Genomic DNA, 10138 nt, shown 5'->3' on the forward strand with positions numbered 1-10138 from the left:
GGGAAATAAGTGAACCTCTGTATTTAGTTTGTAAAAATTTTCGTGTGTTGTTGTACCGGAGGATTGGAGGAAGGCAGATGTTGTTCCTATATTTAAAAAGGGTTCAAAATCCTTGCCTGGAAATTATAGACCTGTGAGCTTAACTTCTGTAACTGGGAAAATATTTGAAGGGCTATTAAAGGATAATATTCAGGAATTCATTGGGAAGAACTTAGTTTTTAGCAATAATCAGCATGGTTTTATGAAACATAGGTCATGTCAAACTAACCTAATTGCATTCTACGAAGAAGTAAGTAGAAGTATAGATCAGGGTGTTGCAGTGGATGTGATCTACTTGGATTTTGCCAAGGCATTTGATACGGTTCCTCACAATAGGTTAGTCTTCAAACTAAAAGAAATTGGTCTAGATGAATATTCTTGTTCTTGGGTAGAACATTGGCTTAAGGATAGAGTACAACGAGTTGTAATTAATGGTAAATTTTCAGGCTGGACAAAAGTGGTAAGTAGTGTCCCTCAGGGTTCTGTTTTGGGACCACTTCTATTTAACATATTTATAAATGATCTTGAAATAGGCATTGAAAGCCATGTATCAGTGTTTGCAGATGACACAAAACTTTGTAAAGTAATAAAATGTGAGCAAGATATTTTTTTGCTGCAGAGGGATTTGGATAGAGATGGGGGACTGGGCACTAAAATGGCAGATGAAATTTAACGTAGGGAAATGCAAAGTTATGCACTTCGGGGTTAAGAATGCACAAGCAACTTACACACTAAATGGTAGTGAATTAGGGATAACCACACACGAGAAGGATTTGGGAATTGTTATAGACAACAAATTAGGCAGCAATATGCAATGTCAATCTGCAGTTGCTAAAGCCAGTAAGGTTTTGTCATGTATAAATAGGGGCATAAATTCTCGGGATGAAAATATAATGTTGCCTCTTTATAAATCCCTGGTAAGACCACACCTTAAATATGCTGTGCAATTTTGGGCGCCTGTTCTAAAGAAAGATATCATGGCACTAGAAAAATTCCAGAGATGAGCTACAAAATTGATAAAAGGAATGGAGCATTTTAGTTATGAAGAAAGGTTAAAAAAATGTAATCTGTTTAGTTTGGAAAAACGGCGCCTGAGAGGGGATATGATAACTTTATACAAATATATTCGGTGCCAGTACAAACCTTTATCTGGAAATCTATTCATAAACAGGGTCCTATTCATAAACATAGGACACGAGGTCACACATTTAGGCTGGAAGAAAGGAGATTTCATCTAAGGCAAAGAAAAGGTTTTTATACAGTAAGAGCAATAAGGATTTGGAATTCTCTGAATGAAGAGGTGGTTTTGTCAAAGTCACTACAGATGTTTACACTGCAATTGGATAAATACTTACAAAAACGTAACATACAGGGATATAATTTCTAATTAGTGGGGTAACAGCTGCTTGATCCAAGGAGACACCTGACTGCTATTTTGGGGTCAAGAAGGAATTTTTTCCTAGTTTGTGGCAAAATTGGAAGCGCTTCAGACTAGGTTTTTTTTGCCTTCTTTTGGATCAACAGCAACAACATATGTGAGAAAGGCTGAACTTGATGGACGCAAGTCTCTTTTCAGCTATGTAATATGTAACTATGTAATTAAATATTTACAAAAATGTGAGGGGTGTACTCACTTTTCTGAGATGCTGTATGTATATATATATATATATATATATATATATATATATATACACACATATATTTGACTTATAGGGCTAGTGTGTTTTATCACCGAATCACTCGTGTGAGCTGCCGCACACTTAAGCCTGCATTTCCCAGCCCTGTTACACACATCTGAGAGCTGCTGTTGACAAGTATTAGTAGTCTAGAGATGTGGACATGGGGTATATGCTGAGCTATCTGTATAATACTATAGTGCTGGTCTATGTATAATACAGGTCCGTGTGTATAATATCCTGCGGCAGTCAGTGCTCTCTGTATAGTGTTGCTCTCTGTATAATACAGGTCTGTTTGTGTATAATATCCCGGGACAGTCAGTGCTCCCTGTAAAGGGCAGCACTCTGTATAATCCAGGTCTGGGTGTGTATAATATCCTGGAATAGTAAGTGCTCCCTGTATAGTGCTGTTCTCTGTAAAGTACAGGTATGTGTGTGTATAATATCCTAGGACAGTCAGTGCTCCCTGTATAGTGCTGCCTTCTGTATAATACAGGTCTTTGTATAATATCCCGGGACAGTCAGTGCTCCCTGTATAGTGCTGCTCTCTGTATAATACAGGTTTGTGTGCATAATATCCTGGTATAGTGCTGTATTCGGTGTATAACATCATGGGACAGTCAGTGCTCCCTGTATAGTGCTGCTCTCTGTATAATACAGGTTTGTGTGTATAATATCCTGGGACAGTCAGTGCTTCTTGTATAGTGCTGCTCCCTGTATAATACAGGTCTATGTGTGCATAATATTCTGGGACAGTCAGTGTTCCCTGTATAGTGCTGATCTCTGTATAATACAGGTCTGTTTGTGTATAATATCCCGGGACAGTCAGTGCTCCCTGTATAGTGCTGCTTTCTGTATAATACAGGTCTGTGTATAATATCCTGGGACAGTCAGTGCTCACTGTATAGTGTATAGTGCTGCTTTCTGTATAGTACAGGTCTGTATGTATACTATCCTGGGACAGTCAGTGCTCCCTGTATAGTGCTGCTCTCTTTATAACACATGTATAATAGACTCATGGAACTAGAAAAATCAGAAGCAGTGTAGTGGTGACTGAAGTCTCAATCTGAGACATTCTACATGTTGAATTGGGGGCATGAAAAGGGGCTAATGGAATATGTGCATATGTTTTCCTTTTGCTCCCATTTCTCTCATTAATTCCATTCTGTAAATTCTCCTTCTATATCTTCCATTTCCTATTTCCAGCTTCTTTTTTTTTTTATACTATATTCACTCAATATAATTATTTTTGTGAACAGGGCCGGACTGACACCACCGGGATACCGGGAAATTTCCCGGTGGGCCATCGGCACCTGGGGCCGGGCAGGCAGCTGGCTGACCTGCGGCTGCAGAGGGAGCTCTTTTGGCGGCCGCAGGGGGAGCTGGCTGTTCTGTCTCTGCTCCCCCGCCCCAGCGCGCCACTTAATGAGACCGGGGCCGGAATATGATGTCATATTCCGGCCCCAGTCTCATTAAGCGGCGCGCCAGGGAGCAGAGACAGAACAGCTCCCTATTCGCGCCACCAGCCGCCCGCCCTGCACAATCCCTGCAATCAGCATGCCGCCCGGCGCCCGCCTGCACAATCCCTGCAATCAGCATGCCGCCTGCCTGCACAATCCCTTGGCTGGTCGCTCACTGGACCCCACAGGTAGCAATAATGTGTGAGTCATGGTGCGTCTGTCTGTGTCATGCAATGTGTGTCTGTGTCATTGTGTGTGTGTGTCTCTGTCTGTGTCATGCAATGTGTGTCTGTGTCATTGTGTGTGTCTGTGTGTGTGTGTGTCTGTCTGTGTCATGCAATGGGTGTCTGTGTCATTGTGTGTGTCTGTCTATGTCATGGTGTGTATGTGTGTCTCTGTCATGGTGTGTGCGTCTGTGTAATGGTGTGTGTGTCTGTCTGTGTCATGCAATGTGTGTCTGTGTCATTGTGTGTGTGTCTGTCATGTAATGTGTGTCTGTCTGTGTCACGGTCTGTCTCTGTCATGGTGTGTGTGTGTCTGTCTGTATCACAGTGTGTGTGTGTGTCACGGTCTCTCTGTGTCGTAGTGTGTGTGTGTCTGTGTGTCATGGCGTGTGTGTGTCTGTGTCACAGTCTGTCTGTTATGGCATGTGTGTGTGTCTTTTTTAAGGTGTGTGTCTGTCATGGTATGTGTGTGTGTGTCTGTCATGGTATGTGTGTGTGTGTGTGTGTGTGTCTGTCATGGTGTGTGTGTCTGCCTGTCTGTGTCATGGTGTGTCTGTCTGTCATGGTGTGTCTGTGTTTCTGTCTGTGTCACAGTGTGTGTGTGTGTCAGTCAGTGTCACGGTCTGTCTGTGTCATGGTGTGTGTCTGTTATGCTATGTGTGTGTATATGTGTGTTTTTACTCACCTTTTTTTTCCCCCACGTCGTGCTGGTTTCCCCTCGACTGGCCCTGCCTCTATGGATGAGATCATCAAGCTTGATGATCTCAGCCAATCCGCACTGACACAGGAAACACCTCTAGTGACCGTCTGAGTGTCTGTCACTAGGAAGCAATGTAAACACTGCCTTTTCTCTAAAGAGTCAGTGTTTACATTGAGAAGCTTGTAGGGACAGGCTATAGACACCAGAGACAATACATTAAGCTGTGTGTGTGTGTGCGCGCCTGCTAGTGAGTGGGCTTGCTTGTGTGTGTGTGTGTGTGTGTGTGCCTGCTACTGAGTGAGCTTGTGTTTTTATGTCAGTGACCTTATGTATATCAGTGAGATTGTTTGTCTATGAGGCTGTGTATCAATCAGCTTGTGTCAGTAAGATTGTCTGTGTCTGCATGTGAGTATGCTTACTGTATAATTAACAATTTTACTCTGAAAGGACCAATATTTTATATTGGAAAAAGCAATATATATATATATATATATATATATATATATATATACACATACACACACACACATATATATATATATATATATATATATATATAATCAATCATCTAGGGTGGCAAGACACATACATATTACATGAAACAATATATGGCGCAATGACTTATGGGGCTGGCATAGATTTTCTTTCCAGGGCTGCTTTGTATCCCCAGTCCGGCCCTGTTTGTGAACTAATGCATGTTCTGTGGTGTAGACACAACTCTCTAACTGAAGGACATCTGCACAAGGTCTATATTTGTACTTGTACTGACAGTGTCACCAATGATACCCAACTCACCTAAAAGTGATAAAATGTACCTGCCTGATAAACAGTCAGGTCCATAAATATTGGGACATCAACACAATTCTAATCTTTTTGGCTCTATACACCACCACAATGGATTTGAAATGAAATGAGCAAGATGTGCTTTAACTGCAGACGTTCAGCTTTAATTTGAGGGTATTTACATCCAAATCAGGTGAACGGTGTAGGAATTACAACAGTTTGTATATGTGCCTCCCACTTTTCAAGGGACCAAAAGTAATGGGACAATTGTCTGCTCAGCTGTTCCATGGCCAGGTGTGTGTTATTCCCTCATTATCCCATTTGCAAGGAGCAGATAAAAGGTCCAGAGTTCATTTCAAATGTGCATTTGGAATCTGTTGCTGTCAACTCTCAATATGAGATCCAAAGAGCTGTCACTCAGTGAAGCAAGCCATCATTAGGCTGAAAAAACAAAACAAACCCATCAGAGCGATAGCAAAAACATTATGTGTGTCCAAATCAACTGTTTGGAACATCCTTAAAAAGAAATAACGCACCGGTGAGCTCAGCAACACCAAAAGACCCGGAAGACCACGGAAAACAACTGTGGTGGATGACCGAAGAATTCTTTCCCTGGTGAAGAAAACACCCTTCACAACAGTTGGCCAGATCAAGAACACTCTCCAGGAGGTAGGTATATGTGTGTCAAAGTCAACAATCAGGAGAAGACTTCATCAGAGTGAATACAGAGGGTTCACCACAAGATGTAAACCATTAGTGAGCCTCAAAAACAAGAAGGCCAGATTAGAGTTTGCCAAACAACATCTAAAAAAGCCTTCACAGTTCTGGAACAACATCCTATGGACAGATGAGACCAAGATCAACTTGTACCAGAGTGATGGGAAGAGAAGAGTATGGAGAAGGAAAGTAACTGCTCATGATCCAACGCATACCACCTCATCAGTGAAGCATGGTGGTGGTATTGTCATGGCGTGGGCATGTATGGCTGCCAATGGAACTGGTTCTCTTGTATTTATTGATGATGGGACTCATGGGCGTCCGCAGAGGGGGGGGCAAGAGGGGGCACTTGCCCCCCCCCCCCTGCTATTTTTGGTTTGTGTGAGAATACACTGCAATACCGGCGCCGGCCAGTAGGTGGCGCTGTGAATGTTGAAAAGCAGGAAGCTACAGCTTATCCCTGCCTCTCGCTCATGACTGAAACCGCAGGGGAGCAGCACAGAGGCAGCCAACAGATCAGGTAAGTGAGGGATAGGGGGCATTATTACCCCCCTCAACACCCTCAGCATCACCCCCCCTCACCACCCTCAGCATTACTCCCCCTTCACTATCACCCCCCCACACACCCTCAGCATTACCCCCTCACTATTACCCCCCTCTCCACCCTCAGGATTACCCCGCTCACTATCACCCTCCCCTCAGCACCCTCAGCATTACCCCCTCACTATTACCCCCCTCACACCCTCAGCATCACCCCCTCACACCCTCAGCATTACCCCCTCACTCAGCATCACCCCCCTCACTATCACCCCCCTCACCCCCCTCAGCATTACCCCCTCACTATTACCCCCCTCACCACCCTCAGCATCACCCCCCACTATCACCCCTTCACCACCCTTAGCATCACCCCCCCTCACTATCACCCCCTCACCACCCTCAGCATCGCCCCCCTCACTATTACCCCCCTCAGCATCACCCCCACCACCCTCAGCATTACCCCCACCACCCTCAGCATTAACCCCCTCACCATCACCCCCTTGCTCAGCATCACCCCCTCACTATCACCCCCCCTGACCACCCTCAGCATTACCCCCCTCCCTCAGCATCACCACCCTCAGCATTACCCCCCCTCACCATCACTCCCTCCCTCAGCATCACCCCCCCCTCACCACCCACAGCATTACCCCATCACCCCCTTCCTCAGCAGCATTACCCCCTCCGTCACCATCACCCCCCCCTCAGCATCACCCCCTCTCACCATCACCCGTCTGTCCCTCTCACCATCACTCCCCTCTCCCTCTCACCATCACCCGCCTCTCCCTCTCACCATCACCCCCCTCTCCCTCTCACCATCACCCTCCTCCCTCTCACCATCACACAACACATTTCAAGCAGCTACCCCATACACATAGGGTACCAGACAAAAACGCAAACATGCTCACAGAGACATACATTCACACACACACACACATACACACACACACGGATACTCTGTCAGACACACTCTCAGGCACATACACAGGTAAACTGTGCATCAATGTGTATATATGACAGTGTGCATGTATTGCAACTCTATTTTTTTTCACTTTTTTGTTAGTGGGGCCTCATGTTTGAGTTTCGCCTAAGGCCTCATAAAGTCTAGAGCCCCCTCTACAGAAGGACCTCTATAGTGTCAGGAATACAAACATATATTCCTGACATCATAGTTGTAAAAAAGCTATTCACCCTGGCTTTATGTGAAAATGACTATGCTCCTTCCCTTTCATGACACTGTCAAAAAGGGGCCAAGCATCAATGTCATTACAATTATAACCCCCCCCCCCCCCCCCGCCCCCCGCCCCACCACGGAAAAATTTCTGCGGACACCGATGATGTGACTGCTGACAAAGCAGCAGGATGAATTCTGAAGTGTTTCAGGCAATATTATCTGCTCATATTCAGCCAAATGCTTCAGAACTCATTGGACGGCACTTCACAGTGCAGATGGACAATGACCCGAAGCATACTGCAAAAGCAACCAAAGAGTTTTTTAAGGCAAAGAAGTGGAATGTTATGCAATGGCCAAGTCAATCACCTGACCTGAATCCGATTGAGCATGCATTTCATTTGATGAAGACAAAACTGAAGGGAAAATGCCCCAAGAACAAGCAGGAGCTGAAGAAAGTTGCAGTAGAGGCCTGGCAGAGCATCACCAGGGATGAAACCCAGCGTCTGGTGATGTCTATGCGTTCCAGACTTCAGGCTGTAATTGACTGCAAAGGATTTGCAACCATGTATTAAAAAGTGAAAGTTTGATTTATGACTGTTAATCTGTCCCATTACTTTTGGTCCCTTAAAAAGTGGGAGGCACATATACAAACTGTTGTAATTCCTACACCGTTCACCTGATTTGGATGTAAATACCCTCAAATTAAAGCTGAACGTCTGCAGTTAAAGCACGTCTTGTTTGTTTCAATTCAAACCCATTGTGTTGGTGTATATAGCCAAAAAGATTAGAATTGTGTCGATGTCCCAATATTTATGGACCTGACTGTACTTAAAGATTGAGCAAGAGCTTACAGCAAGGTTTAAGCCTGTGCCAGCTGCCACTTATGTTTTAGAGAAGATCTCTCACCTTGTTGAATATTCTTATACTGATCTATGTTTCGTCCTAATTGGTATCTTTTCACTGAGTCTGTGTCTGACCCAGATTCATGTCCAGGGTCCGGACTGGCCCACCGGGATACCGGGAATTTTCCCGGTGGGCCGCTGCACTTGGGGCCGGCAAGTGCATATTTAAATAATTTTTCCCTCGGACTGTGACAGCTTCTGTCAGTCTGAGGGAATTCAGGGGGCAGGTGCTGGGGGCTGCAGAGGGGGGCTGGTGTGGCCACATTAACGCTGCTGACAGCAGGAGGGAGCACTGAGTCTCCCTTCCTGATTCCCACACCGCGGCCCGCTATGTTAACTCCGCCCCTGCATGTAAGCCCCGCCCCCGTTTGGAAGCTCCGCCTCCCGCACTCAAGCGGGGAACCCTCCTGCAGGAAGAAGCCTGGATATGGCACCCCAGAGATAACTTTATCTCCCACAGCTTCCAGTGCCAGGTAGGGTTTATATACTGTGTAGTGAGTGTCAGTGAGCTGTGTGAGGGGGGTATTGATGGACTGATGGGGGGTGAGGATGGTGTGAAGGAGGGGGGTTATTGATGAAGTGAGTGAGGGGGGTATTGATGAAGTGAGTGGGGTGATGAACAGTGAGGGGGAGTGATTGATCACTCCATCAATATCCCCCCTCACAGTATCAATACCCCCTCCTTCACTTCATTGATGGAATGAGGGGTGGGGGGTATTGATGGAGTGGGGTTATTGACGGAGTGAGGGAGGAGGGTATTGATGGTGTACAGGAGGGTGGGTATTGATGGAGTGTGGGTATTGATGGAGTGGAGGTATTGATGGAGGGGGGTATTGATTGAGTAAGGGGGGGTAATAATGTTGTAAGGGAAGGAGGGGGGTGATGGTAAGGGATTAAATATTTAATTTATATTAAATAGCTGTATCTCGCAAGATCCCGTCAGAGCGTTGCCATGGTAACCTGTGGCAAGGCTCTGATTGGCCAGATCTCATGACACATGGTCTGCAGCTCTGCATGGTTGTCACGGGCCTGGGGGGCCCAAACTGCTTTGGCAGTCCCGGGCCCCACATTCCCTCTCTGCACATAAATATGTGCATTCCCTATACCAGCAGACCGCATCTGTATGTTACAGCTCTTTGCTTAGAGTGAGCAAAGAGCTGTAACATAAAGATGCTGGGCCCCCTCTGCAAGTATATGGAGCAAGGAATGGTATCTCCCCCCTCCCTGAACCAGGTAAGAAGCAGGGGGGGGGGGGCGGTTGGAATAACATTTAACATTTAATTTGGGGGGGGAATTTGCGCGACATGCATACACTAGTAAAACACACACTCTGCATTTATTACACTAGCACACACACTCTGCATTCACTATACTAGCACACACACTCTGCATTCATTACACTAACACACACACTCTGCATTCACTACACTAACACACACACTCTGCATTCATTACACTAACACACACTCTGCATTCACTCAGGACCGGTGCTAGGATTTTTAGTTACACAGGCGAAGAGGCATTTTGGTGCCCCCCACCCTCGTTTAAAATAAGGTTCATACAAACACAGAAATAATCATACAGAGACATACAGACACAGACAGAGACATACATGCATATAAAGACATACATACAGAGGCATACCGTCATACAGACACATACATACATACATAGACATACAGAAACATACATACAGAGACATCCAGGCATACAGACACATACATACATACATAGACATACAGAAACATACATACAGAGACATCCAGGCATACAGACACATACATACATACAGAGACATACAGGCATACAAAGACATACACGCATACAGAGACATACCGTCATACAGACACATACATATATACAGGTATACAGAGACATACAGGCATACAGACACATACGTACAAAGACATACAGGCATACAGATACATA

Source organism: Pelobates fuscus, chromosome 1, assembly GCF_036172605.1.
Source record: "Pelobates fuscus isolate aPelFus1 chromosome 1, aPelFus1.pri, whole genome shotgun sequence".
NCBI classification, from domain to species: Eukaryota; Metazoa; Chordata; class Amphibia; order Anura; family Pelobatidae; genus Pelobates; species Pelobates fuscus.